Source organism: Elaeis guineensis, chromosome 13 (assembly GCF_000442705.2).
Source record: "Elaeis guineensis isolate ETL-2024a chromosome 13, EG11, whole genome shotgun sequence".
In the NCBI taxonomy this organism is placed as follows: Eukaryota; Viridiplantae; Streptophyta; class Magnoliopsida; order Arecales; family Arecaceae; genus Elaeis; species Elaeis guineensis.
Window position 1 is genome coordinate 77,693,237 of NC_026005.2, and position 15,189 is coordinate 77,708,425.

A 15,189-nucleotide genomic window follows, 5' to 3' on the forward strand; every position below is an offset into this window, starting at 1 on the left:
CTTAATCAGTTAGAAAAAATATCTCTATTTTATTTGGATCAATTGATCTTTAGTCAATCAGGAATAGTCCGACTAACCATAAGTTTGTTCACCTGGGCCTGCAAGCAAACGTAGTTCATATGCTTGTGACTCTTGGGCCATAACCGGTACGTTTGCGGTTGTCAACCTTATAGCTCCGTTAATCGAATGTCAGTCGAATAATATTTCATCAGTACTAGTCATGATGTAATTATTTGATCAGTATCAAGCGATCAATTTGTTCGATAGATTATCAATACTGAAATTATTCGGCACAGAATTATAGAAAAGAAGATCTTTTATTTATAAGATATTCTTATTGATAGTATATCCATAGATTCTCGGTATTCCAGGTTCGAAAAATTTTTGTATCATCCAAATTCTCAATTTTATATGCCTCTGGTTGTAGAACTATTGAGACTTTATAACGGTCCTCCTAATTCGGAGATTATTTTTTCTGCTTGGTCGTTTGGAGACTTCGGCTCTCTAAGGACTAGATCTCTCGCTCAGAAGGTTTGGGCTTGAATCGAAAGTTGTAGTACCAAGCTATCCTTTATTAATAGGATGTCATCCTTAGTTGAGCTTGTCTCCGATTTGTCGAGCAAGTCCAGATTAGCTCGTCGCTTGTCCAAATTGGTTAGTTTGTTGTAATGCTCATTGAGTCGAAGGCAGACCGATTTAACTGGGAACATAGTTTCTTTCCCGAATGCTAATTTGAAGGGAGTTTCTCCAATCAAAATTTGAGGAGTTGTTCGATAAGACCATAGGATATGTAGAGTTTGTCGGTCTAACTTTCTTTGGTTGGATCAATTCTTATTTTTAAACCTTATAGAATTATCCTGTTGGTCATCTCAATTTCTCCATTGGATTGGGATGTCCGATCGAAGTGAGTTTGTGAATAATATGGTACTTCATACAGAACTCTTCAACTTAGTATTTTTGAATTGTCGGCCATTATCAGTGATGATTACTCAGGTAGACCAAATCGATAGATGATAGATTTTCATAGAAAGTCGGTAGTCTTCCTTTACATTATTTGTGCCAATGGTTTAACCTTCACCCATTTGGTGAAGTAGTCAATGGCTACAATGATGAACCTTCTTTACCATTGGTAGGTGGAAAAAGATGAGTATATCGACTTTCCATTGATCAAATGGCCAAGGTGGCGAAATGATTGTGAGATGACTAGACAGGAGTCTTTAGATATTGACAAATATTTGACATTGGTTGCACTTTTGTACTAAGTTGGCGGTGTCTTTTTACATAGTTGGCCAATAATATCTTTATCAAAGAATCTTGTAGGATAGTGACTTACCTCCCAAGTGGTTGCCACAAATGCCTTTATGCACCTTCCGAAGAGCATAGGTGGTGTTAGGGGTGTAAGTTTAGTTTGATTTTTTGATTATCGAATCGAATCAAACAAGATAAACCGATGCCGCTTTTTTTGAAATTCAATGTGGTGCGATTTTGAAATTTAAAAAATTTTAATTTTGATTCGATTCAATTTGAAATCATTGAAAAATTGAAAAAATTGAACCGCACCAAAAAACCAACCCCATGTTTTCCTTTCCCTTGTCTTCCACTCGTCAGTTTCCTGTTGTGCAAGGTTCCAGCACACATTTGGTGAGACCCAAGGAGAGATTGGTAGCCGAAGAGGACTCGATGAGACTTTAGGAGAGGATGGTAGCTGAAAGAGTTCGGTGAGGTAGCCGAAGAGGACTCGGTGAGACTCTGAAAAGGATGGTAGTCGAGAAAGTTTGGTGAGACTCAGACTGGGGTTGGTAGTCGAAGGTAGCTGATGTATTAGCAACAATTATGGAAGTCGACAAGGAGGATCGACTGGTGCCTGGTTGGTAAGATTAAATGGGTCTAACCATCCAACTGCTGATTGAGGGTGATCTAGCTTGATGCGGGTCAACTCAGGTATGAATTCCTGTGTCTAGTGGATAAAGGCTAATAAACCTCGCCTCCCAATGAGCATTTACCTTTTGAAAAGTTTGTTAGGGCTACGATCCTAATATATAGTATCAGAGTGATGTTGCAGGTTTGAAACCTGATAGGCCCCAGAGCGTTAAAAAAAAAATATCACCAAGGAGAGAAATTGTTGTGCAAGGTTGGAGAGATTGGTAGCCGAAGAGGACTCGGTGAGACTCTTTCTATGAGAGAGGATGGTAGCCGAGGAGATTCGGTGAGGTAGCCAAAGAGGACTCAATGAGACTCTGAAAGAGGATGGTAGTCGAGGGAGTTCGATGAGACTCAAATTGGGATTGGTAACCGAAGGTGGCTGATGTATTGACAATAATTATGGAAGTCGACAAGGAGGGTCGACTGGTGCCTGGTTGGTAAGATTAAATGGATCTAACCACCCAATTTGTTGATTGAGGATGATCTAGCTTGATGCGGATCAACTTAGATGTGAAGTCCCTGTGCCTAGTGGATAAAGACTAATAAACCCGCCTCTCAATGGGTATTTGCCTTTTGGAAAGTTGTTAGGGCTACGATCCTAACATTCCCTTCCCCTAATATTTTTCCAATTTCTCCGGTCCCCACTAAAATCCCTCTGCATCTACCTACGGTTGCAGGGCATCACCTGCCCTCTCACGCTTGCTACCTCTGTCGCACCTTCCTCCACCTCCCGGCCAACCTCCTCCTCATCTCGCACCTCTGCTTCAACGTGCCAGGCTCGTGGCAGCCTCTGCTGCCTCCAACCTCACCCTCCTCCTCTTCCTCATCCTCCACCTCCGTGGCGACCCAGAACCCACATGGTGGCACCCCATGCACGAGTGCCTCTCTGGCTGGGCTCCCTGGCTTGCCTCACTGCACCCAGCTGCGTCCTGATGCAAACCACCACCCTCATCTACGTCTTCCCCTCCTCCCTCAGTTTCAATGTCTCCACACGGGTTGGCAACAAGCTGGGTGCCAATAGCCTAGCCTGTGCTCGCACTTCCGCTGCTGTCTTGATGGTGCTCTCAACCGTGATGGGGATCACTATGGGGATGTGAGAGCAGTGGGGCCAACTGATCACTGACGATGGGGAGATACTCCGACTGATGGCAGCGGCACTGTCGATCGTGGGGCTGTGCGAGCTGGGGAACTACCAGCAGATGGTGGGGTGTGGGGTGCTATAGGGGAACGCGCAGCCGGCCCATGCAGCAGGCGTCAACCTAGGGTCCGACGAGTGCTGGTGGCACCGAATAAACTGCACCAAATCAGACCAAATGATTTGGTTTAGTGCGGTTCGATTTTTGTTAATTTCGGATTCAGTTCGGTGTCTTTTTTTTCTTATTAGATTTTTTTTGTTTGGTATAATTCGATGCGGTGTAAACAAAATCGCACCGAATTAAACCCCTAGTCGGTGTCGGATGGTCGAAGACACATGAGCGGGGGCAAAGACGTCGATCTTCGATAAAGCTGATCATCGATGAGCACATATTGAGCTGCCAGTCTTTTCATTTTGCGTGCCTCAGTAGGATCAGCTGACAAGATTCCGTTAGTCAGAAATTCGATGAACGGATCAATCCAGCTCGATTTATGACCGACCTGGACCGGATGCACTTCTTCTTCGTTGTCAATACTGGGATTCTCAAGATGTTTAATGAAGATCTTTTCCAACTCACCACAGCCAGAAGTAACGAGTTGGGACAAAGAATCTGATCGAATATTTTTTAAAGCAAAGAATGTGAAAAATTTTGAAGTAGTCAAAATTTGTTTGAGTACTGCCTCATCAGCTGTATCGTCTGCTCCATCTGCATCATCCACTGCATGATCTGGATCTGAAGCTGTTGATACTCGTCGACGCATGCAGCCAACTCCTGAACTCGCTGATCAGCCTACTGTCGATCCTCGATAGCTTGCCTCTGCACCCCATTAGCCGAGCCTCACATGCAGAATGGATGTCAGCCCTAGATGAGCGTAAGGATGAGGGAGTGGTGATCCCATATCCTAGACCTTTAATATAACAGAATTTTGTACCAAGCACCTGATCATAGATCTCATCATCTGTGGGTGCGATCGAGTCCTCATGGGTAGGTTGGGATCTCATGTCTATCATATGGTCCTGAAAATTAAAGTTATAGCAATTTTAATTTTATAATAAAAATCAAACTGCGAATGAAAAAATAATTGAAAAAACTTACAACAAGCTCCTGACTCTCCATTGTCCACTCTTCTGACCGTCGCTAGTGGGTCCGCTGGTAGATATCGATCCTACCAGGAAGCTCGCCACTCTCAGCATCTCTCTACAATTTGAGAATAATTAATTAATTTTTTTTAAATAACTAAAGAATTATATACTAATTAAAAATTAAAATTACCTACCATGTGCTCCATGTGATGAGCGAACAATCTCAAACCCCCACAATGAGGTACGATCTGTCTCATCTGATTTTTGGCATTCTGGGCATATTTTTTCTGTACAGTTATCAGTCAAATTAGTAAATAATAAATTTTGTTGGGTATAAAATAACCCAGCAGAAGTTCGTAAGAGGCCAACCCTCCCAGGACTCTTTTGGCTTCTGATCTTGTGCGGCATCCATCCAGACTCCTCCAGCAGTCGACCTTCCACAGTGTCTTTCAGATTCCTCCAACGGACGAACTCCTATCATACCCTCTAGATTTCTTCGATAATGAGCTCCTTCAGTCATCTACCGGACTGCTCCAAATGTTCTCTGGGCTTCATTATCAGTCAATTTTTTACAGTGATCGATTACTCTCTGAATCTCTTCCAGACTTTCTCCTGTCACAGTCGACTTCACTTCGAGCTTTTTCTGAACTTTGTCAATGTCCGAGCTTCTCCAGCAGTAGGACCTCTACAGTAATCAGACTCCATCCAAGTTTCTACGATGGTCGATCATCTTTCAAATTTCATCCGAGCTCCTACAAGAGCCAGACTCCATCCGAACTTCTACAGCGGATGGATTCCAGACGAACTTCTACAGCAGACGGGCTCCGGTAGCCAGATTTCTACTCCAAACTTCTATTGCAAGCAGACTTCATCCGAGCTTCTACAGTAAGCGATCTCCCTCCGGACTTCCACGAAAACCGATCTCCATCCGAGCTTCTACAATGAGCGGCATCCTTTCGAACTCCTATAAGAATCGGACTCCTTCCGAACTCCTACAACAGAATTTGGTCGACTGTCTTCGATGTCTTCTGTACCTCTCCAAGCCGTCTGCCTTCAACAACGCTAGTCAGACTTCCACAGTGTCCTTCAGACTCCTCCAGTGGACGAACTTCCACAATGCCTTTCGAATTTCGCTATCAAGTCAATCTTCTGTCAGATTTCTCATGCAACCAGACCTCTCCAGTGGACAGCCCTCAGAGAAGCTTCTACATCAAATAAATTTTAGATGGACTTCTCCAGCAATCGGACTCTTACCGGACTTCTCCAACAGGCAGTTTCCATCCGAGCTTCTACAGCAGATGACTTTCATCTGCAGCGCCAATAGCACCCAACCACAGTTAACCCGTCAGCAACCTTGGAAACATCCGAGCTTCTCTTAGATTACTGAGACAGAGAGCTATTCTGCTCCACCAGACATCCCAGCCGAGCTTCAGCCATCCACTCTAAATTCTCCGGCAAGTTGCGACAACAGACACCACTCCACTCTCTATAACAAACTCCACGTGGCCCACCACTCTCTAGCAAGTCACGACAGTGGACACCACTACTCTCCGTAACAAACTCCACGTGGCCCTGAACGATCCACTACCAGGTAGTTACAGACATCGCTGTTAATCGATTACTCTCTCTCGCCTATAAAAGAGACCCTCCAGATACGTTCTCCTCTAAGCTCTAAACACTATTTCAAAACTCTGCTAAAATTTCATTCGGTTGCTCCATTTCTGTTGAGGCAGAGTACTGACTTGAGCATCAGAGGGTCTTGCCGGAGTACCCCAACTCTGGTTTAGACTTTCTTTGCAGGTTCCGATGGCGGTCGTGATCCTCTCGACTCCAGCTTCTCCGGCATCGACGGAATTATGCACCAACAAATTTAATTTAAAAATAAATAATTCAATCATTAAACTCTAAAAAAAGAAGAAGTTTGGATGTGTAACATGATATGCTGGATCCTCGTAATACTGGCATATGATAGTCCAATCATCCATAATGATGCTGTCGTAGGGCTACTGTCATGCTGCCTCCTCCCCAAGATTCTGCACCATATGGTACCAATGCTGATGCATGTGATGGCGATAATCTTTGAAATGCAATGATAAATGAGTCTACACGGCTCGCCACACACGATCCTCCTCAAAATTAATAATGTCGAATATATCCTGCTAATAACAAATATTAGAAGAATACTATGCAAATTAAATACTCACAATATAATTTATTTTATCTATAAGTAGGTATAGAAAATCTCTCTTTGAGCCGATAGAACGTGACGCCAATCGAAAAGTGTCATGGGACATAGCTGTGGCATATAATGCCTAGTTCAGTCTGCCACGGCTCGCACCATCTCCCAATGGGCCTGGTGTAGCTGGATGGTATCTCGATATGGAGACACTGTCCCGAGTGCTTGTATCTCCAATGCTCTAGAGTGAGGTTCTTCGATGGACCTCGTCCTCACCTCACTATCGATGAAGACTGACCTGAAATAACAATAAATAAATCATTAGTATGATAGCTATCCAATAAAAGAATCAAATTTTATTATATAAAAAATATAATAATACCACTGGGACCCATCTCATTAGGACTTACCTCACTGGGACCTGCTAGTGCAGGATCCTTTGGCAATGGAGTCGGTACGGCAACGAAGATCGATGAAGGTGCCTCAACCTCTGGGATAGATTGTGAACGCGAACATCATTGTCTGTCTCCTAGTACCACATCTATAATTTTTGACATATAAATGAATATAATATTGAATAATAATAATAATAAATAAATTATATTTTAATGAATATAATTATATCGCATACCATTATTGCAAGAGAAGATTGAATGAAGAATATAGATCTACTCATCAATATTCGTATCTTCCTTGATGTGTAGATCCTCCTCCGAATCATAATAATCAATATATGTGTCGTCTTCTATCTCATCATTATTTATAAACTGATCGTCACCCTCCGACTCATCAAGATTAAATATAAAATCAACTTCAACTTTGTTGGACGGCAGATCAGTCCTATTCAAAGGTGCCGTTATAAGTTCTTCATTAACAAAAAGCTCGACTAATATTTGTTCATCTTGCTGAAAAGCTTTTTCTTCATGTAAATTCAAATTTTCATCCATCTCTAATCGGATTGGTATGTCATATATATCTCTAGATGTTATTTTTTGTACAACATGTCAATTATCTCGATACTTTAGATCCTTCGAATATATTACTTGTTTTGCTTGAGTTGCTAATATATACGGCTCATTCTGGTACAATGTTCGTGCAAAATTTATACTGATAAAGTATGGATCGATATGAATATCGATCTTTTTATTACTAATATCTCACCATTCACACTGAAATAAGAATATAGAATTATTGGATCCATACTTTAGTTCTATGATATCTACTAGTACACCATAATATTCAATCTCTTTTTCTCCTTCATATCCTATTGTAGCAACCCTACTATTCTGGATCCATCGTTACATCTCAAGCTTTCTTGTGTGAAATCTCATTCCTCCAATGATACAGGATGCATAGTGATTAACCTCGATCAGAACCACATGCTAAATCGTATAACTCATCGATCGCACCCACTTCTTTATTGAAATATTTATATTTCATCTATACCATAACATAAAAAATTATGTTGGTTCAAATAATATTATTTATAATTAAATAAATAATATATTACTAATATAACTTATAAGATCACCAAATTATTTTGTAAATTTTCTCCTATGTCGATCATCAGCATCCGTATTATTCTCTCTATATAGTATACTCTTGTGCTCACTGTAACAAGTTATGATTTTTAATTTTACATCGACATAAAAAAATTATTTAAAATATTAAACAGTATACTAAGATGATACTTACTCAATAAAATCTTCAATTTATTCATAATTATTTAGAACGTAAAAGTATGCCTTAGATAGCTCGTTCACGTCCGTAAATTCATATCTTCTTGCACCAAGAGGTCGAATCGTTTGTTTAAATATAGACAACATCCGTTCATTATCACCCTATTCACGATCTACGTTACGATCTATACGATTGAATCTTGTTTCGATATTGTCAAGATACATCGAGCAGAATGTGATACACTTTGTAACTATATATGCTTCTGCTATAAACCCTTCAGATCTTGCTTTATTGCGCACATACTTTTTTAGAGTACACAAGTATCTATAAATAAAAATAAATTTAAATTTTAAAAATTTATTTACATCTTATAATTGATATGATAAAGTATGTATAATTTTTTTACCTTTTAATAGGATACATCCATCGATAATGTACCAGTCCAGCCAAAAAAACTTTTTTTGGAAGATGAACAGCTAGATGCATCATAACATCAAAAAATGATAATAGAAAAATTTTTTCTAACTTAGAAAGAATGAATACAATATCCTTCTCAGATCTCTCAAGTAAATTGATCTTTAATTTTCGATAACACAGTTCTCGAAAGGATACTCTCAACTCAATCAATGCAGTTTGAACATAAACATCCAAATAGCCACGCATAACCATAGAAAGCAAACGTTGCATCATTATATGGGAGTCATAACTTTTCATGTCAGAGATTGCCGTCGTTGTTCCCAACACACCGCGATACGTTTGAAGTGTATGCATCAAAAAATTTTATGATTTTGAACCATCCATAGAAATTCTTCTTTTCCTCACCAAATAGCGAATAACATGCGGGTGGCATAAAAAATCTCTCACCTCAATGAACTAAATGCAACTCTGGTCAGATTTTTATTTTCTATAAATTAAGACGAGCTTTTGTATCATTTTTTATTTTTTTTAGAATGTTCAATACAGTATCGATGATATTATCACAAATATTCTTCTCATTGTACATTACATCCAGATTATAATGAAGTAGTAACTGCTTCTAATATGGTGGTTCGAAAAAGATACTTTACTTCGTCCAATCCAGCTTAGCTTCAGTACGCTTCCGCTTGCAAATACCCAATATTTTTTCTAATTGGATATTTTTAATGACTTCAAGTTGTTCTAAATTTTTGCTCCACTTAACTCCTTAGATGGCGGACGTCGGTTGGACTTACCATCAAAATATTGGTTATAACAGGTCCTCCAAGAATGATTACCAGGGAGAAATCGCCAATGACCCATAAAACATATTTTTTGTCCATGCTTTAAATGTAAGAAGGATGCATCCCTATTACATATTGAACATACCAGATATCTTTTAATGCTCCATCCAGATAAGTTTTCATATGCAGAAAAATCATTTATGATCCATAGAATCGAAGCATGCAACTTAAAATTACTTCGACTCATAAAATCATATGTCTGTAACCTATTTTTCCATAGCTCCTTCAAATCATCGATTAAAGGTCATAGATATACATCAATTTCATTACTTGTACTTTCAGATCCAAAATCAACAGTAACATAAAAATAAATAGTTCTTTCAGACACTTCCAAAGTAATACATTATATACAACTAGCATCACAGGCTACATGCTGTAAGATGTATTCAGATTATTAAAGAGATTAAATCCATCTGTCGCTAGACCAAGTTGGATATTGCATGAGTCACTTGCAAAGTACAGATACTTTGCATCAAAGTCTTTCCACACTAAAGAGTCGGTCGGATGGCTAAATATGTTCTCCTCCAGAATCTATTGCTCATAATGCCATCTCATTTCTTCAGCTGTCTTTGTGGACATATATAACCTTTGAAGTCTTGAAATCAATAAAAAATATCTCAAAATCTTTTGAGGTATCTTTTTTGCTTTTCTATTATCGATTTGTATCTAGGCTCACCGTATTTGGACATTCAGTTGTCTGTTCGTTATCCTTATAAAATAATATACAGTCATTTTTGCAGGCATGTAGAGGAATATAGCCAAGTTCAATTTTTGCATATATATTTTTGCTTCAAAATATGATTTCGGAAGTCTCTTTCCATCGGAAAGAGCTACTTTAATCAATGTCAAAATTTGATCAAATGACTTCTGACTCCATCGGTCCACGATTTTAATATGAAATAATTTTATCAAAAACTCTAACTTGAAAAATTTTATATAATTTAGATAGAGTGGCTCTCGTGTATCCCTTACAAGTTTTACAAACTGTTCAGAAGTCCTTTCTACCTTAAGCCGGATATTATGTCCATGATTAGAATTGCTTGCAGATGCAATAGTACTCATGCGTACATTTGAACAAGCATTCTGATGTAAATCATCTAATAATTCTCCTATACCACTATGTTCGACAGGTCCACAGTATCACTATCATCTTCAGTATCATCATCACCGTGTACCACTTCATTCGGATCATCCTTCCCATGCCATATCCAACAAGTATACTTCTTATCTATACCATAATATAGCAAATGCTCCTCAACAAGTGTTATGTGACGATATACCATATTAACACATCTCTTGCATGACACTTTATTCGACTAGCACTATCAGCCTTATGCTGTGTAAACTCAATAAAATCTCAAACTCCTTTTGATATTCAGGCAAAAAAATATCTCTAGTATTCATCCAACTTTTATTGATATCCATCTAACAACAAACAGAAAATCATTAACAACAAAAAAAGTTCAATGGTATTCATCCGAACTGGATCCTGATTCGAATTTTGGATTGAATCCGATCTGAATTTCGATCAAAATCTCGATCCGGATCTAGAAACGGATTATTTTATATAAAACAACACATATTAAAAAATATAGATTGAACAGTAACAAAAAATATTCTTTCATCAATTTAATGAAGTAAAAATACATGATCCTATCCATTTCAAATCATTACTAACAGGTGTGGCCCTATCCCTTTTAAAAAGTAATAATCTTATTATTGTTATTAGTGATATTTTATCTCATTATTATGAAAATTTTGACAGTATCTCCCTATGATTTCTATGTATACGATGTGAATATGGTGCCTACGCACCTTATCCACCATATACCCAGAGAACAGTAGATAGATAACTATTGAATACTACATAATAAAATAAAAAATTAACTATTAACAATAATAAGATTATTATTTTTTCAAAAAATCCGAATATGGGATATCCAATAGTCGATCTCAATGAAGATCGATTTTTGAATAAAAATCTATGACTCAATGCAATTTAATTACTATCTCTGAACATACATTCAAAGACGTATTTCTAATTTATCAAAAAAGAGTAACTCTGTATTGAAATTTTTTCATCAAAAATTTTAATAATTTTTTTTAAAATAAAAATATTTTTTATATTTAATTATAATAAATAAAAATATACAAAATAGCATATAAAATAATTAAATTATAAAAGTAACAATAATGTGCATTGTATTAGTGAAATAAAAAATAATTAATCAAATAATTAAATAATTTCAGCAGTAACACTAAAAAATTTATGCAATAATATAATTAATCAAATAATTAAATAATTTTATTAATCAAATAAATTACTCTCCGGCCTCGTCTCCACCGGCCGCCCCCTCTCCGGCCCCTTCTCCACCGGCCGACACCCTACCCGACCCCATCTCCATCGGTCGACACCAAACCCGACCCCGTCTTCTCTTTTTTTTTTTTTTCTTTTTTTTCTTCTTTTTTTCTTTCTTTTTTTTCTTTTCTTTTTCTCTTTTTCCCCCTCCTTTCTGTATTCCCTTCCTCCCTCCCCGCCGCCGCTCCCTTCCCGGCCCCGTCTCCCTCGACCACCGACCGCCCCCTCCTGGGCCCATCTTCGTCGGCCGACACCCTTTCCGATCCCATCTCCCCTGGCCACCCCCTCCCTGACCCCATCTCCACTGGCCGACACCCTCTCCGGCACCATCTCCCTTGGCCGCCAGCGGCCTTATCCCCAACCCAATCTCCACCGGCAGGCCCCCTCCCCGACTCCGTCTCTGCCGGCCTACACCCTCTCCAGCCCGGTCTCTATCGCCGCTGGCTGCCCCCTCCCCGGCCCTGTCTCCGCCGACCGACATCCTTCCCGAATCCGTCTCCATCGTCGTCGGCCGCCCCCTCTCCGGCCCCGTCTTCTCTTTTTTTTATTTCTTTTTTCACCATTTTTTTTTTCTTTTACCTCCTCCTTTCTCTCTTCCCTTCCTCTCACCCCGCCGCCGCCCCCTCCCCGACCCCGCCCCCTCCCTGACCCCATCTCCCCTGGCCACCGGCCGCCCCCTCCCTGGCCTCGTCTCCGTCGGCCGACACCCTTACCATCGATGGAGACAGGGCCGTCGGCCGCCCCCCTGGCCCATCCCCCACCAGCCAAATCCCGCCCCCAAACCATCTCCCCCATCTTCGACCCCAGACCCCCTCCCCATCGGCCCCATCTCCACTGCCGCCAGCCGACCACTCTCCGGCCCCCCGATGGCCCGATCAACATCCAAAAAAAATGAAAAGAAAGATCGTTTAAACCATTACCTCTGGTGCATGCGGACGGTGCGGACGCGGACGACGGCATGGATGCGGATGACAAGGATGACGACGGGCGGATGCGGACGAGGGTGCGGACACGGATGGTGCGGGAATTGACAGAGGGGAGAGCAGAGAGGGCAGGGGGAAAAAGGGATTTTCACGCGAAATGGAGGGGGGGGAAGAAAGGTTTCATATGAAGAGACGTGACATGACGTGATGTGAACTATTAGCGATGAAAATTTTCATCGCTAATAAACGTATTAGTGATAGAAATTTAATTTTCATCGCTAATAATTCAAAAAAAAAGTTTCTCCAGTAAAATAATTTTCCATCAAAAAATATTATTTGTGATGAAAAAAATTCATCATTAATAATACTATTAACAATGAAAAATTTTCATCGTTAATAATTCCTGCAAAAAAAAATTCTCTATTTTTTTGCTAAAAAAGTTTTTCCATTAAAAAAATTATTTGTGATGAAAAATTTTATCGTTAATTATTTTATTAGCAATGAAAATTTTTATCGCTAATAATTTCATCCAATTTTTCTAAAAATTTATAACAAAAATAAAATATTACATCATTAATTATTTTATTAGCAATAAAAAATAATTTTTATCGTAATTTATTTTTACAAAAAAATTTGGATGGATATTATTTTACTATATTATATATTTAAAAAATAATCCATTATATGACCTAGAACCTGCACACAATGCAGGCTATAAGTTATTTTTTCTTTTGAAAAAAAAAATAGATGAGAAGATCATAGCCATGCAAAGTAATCTTGCATCTCATATATGATGTCATCTCAAAAAATTCTAGTTTATATAATGTTGAGCTAAAAGAACATAGAGAAAATATTTTATATCATGACACATCTAAAAAAATTGATTTAATACCAAAAATAGTTAAAATATGAGTCAAATAAATAATTATTCATATTTAATATACGGGCTATACAGTCATATTCTATTAGTTTCATTTTTTTTTTGCTGAAACTTGTTTCATTTAATACTATGAAAAGTATGCTTTAGTAGCTAGCATCAACTGTAGTTTGAGTTAAGAGTATTTGATTACTTGAGTATAACTCATTTTAGTTCTTATCATCCAAGTCATTCGAAGTATTTTTGAATCTAGATCCTCAGATTGAAACTGATTTTGGTCTTTTGAGATAATGCTCAAAATATTTTTCAAGCCTTCTAATTAAACTTAAAACAATTTATGAGTAACAAAATATTTTAAAAAATACTAATTTATTATGAAAAATTATGATAAATATATTATTTTCTATGATATTAATTATGCTCTTTTTTTTTTATTAGAGTAACTTAGATAGAGACATCATAATTAATATGATTTATCATAAAAGATATCTTACTATTTGGACATGATCAATCAATATTATGAATTTTGAACTTGATGAATATTATACCTATTATGCATGACTTAATTACATCATCATACAAATGACTTATACAATTACTAAAAATTTAGAAGAGCTTTTATTTAAAAAAATTTAGGAGGACTAATTTGGTATACATTCGAAAATCTTTGGATAATCTTTTTGTGGATGATGTTTTAATATATAAAGATCCAATATCATCTATTTTCTATGTTCTTGGGCAGATACAAGGTCTTTGTACGTTATGACTTTGGTCAGTCCATAGAACCAACAACCTATGCAAAATTGAGCAATAAGACAGATTTGAAGAAACTTAGAGATGAAAAGTATTGTCATAAATAAATTTTATAATTTTTTATTTTTTAAAATATTGATGATAAAATATTTTTATCTTAAATAATTGACTATTATGATGAAAAAATTTTTCATCATTAATAATCTATAATTTTTGAAATTTTAAAATTTTTTATTTTTTTAATATATTAGTGATGAAAATTTTATCATAAATAGATGAGTATTTATGATGAAATATCAATTTCTGTCATAAATAAGCAATAATTTATGAAGTAATATTTTTATCATAAATAATCTATAATTTTTAAATTTTAAATTTTTTTTTAAATATTAGCGATGAAAATTTTTCATCATAAATAGTCGCGTATTGATGACAGAAAATAGATTTTCATCGTAAATACTATGCTATTTATGATGAAAAATTTTTATCGCTACTAATCTACAGTTTTTAAATTTTTAATTTTTTATTTTTTTATGTATTAGCGATGAATAATTTTTATCATAAATAATAATATATTTATGATGAAAAGTAACTTTTATCATAAATACTGAATTATTTATGATGTAACATTTTCATCACAAGTAATATGTAATTTTTAAATTTTTAAATTTTTTTTTAAATATTATCAATAAAAACTTTTCATCATAAATAACAACTATTTATGATAAATTTTTTTTTCATTGTAAATACTCGAGTATTTGTGATTAATATTTTATCACAAATAATCTTTAATTTTAATTTTTTAAAATTTTTATTTTTTTAATTATTAGTGATAAAAATTTTTCATTATAAGTAGAGCGATATTTACGATGGAAATTTGTTTTCATCAAAAATACTCAATTATTTATGATAAAAAAAATTATCATAAATAATTTATAATTTTTAATTTTTAATTTTTATTTTCTTCAAATATTAGTAATAAAATTTTTATCAAATAACTTATATTTATGATGAAAAATAA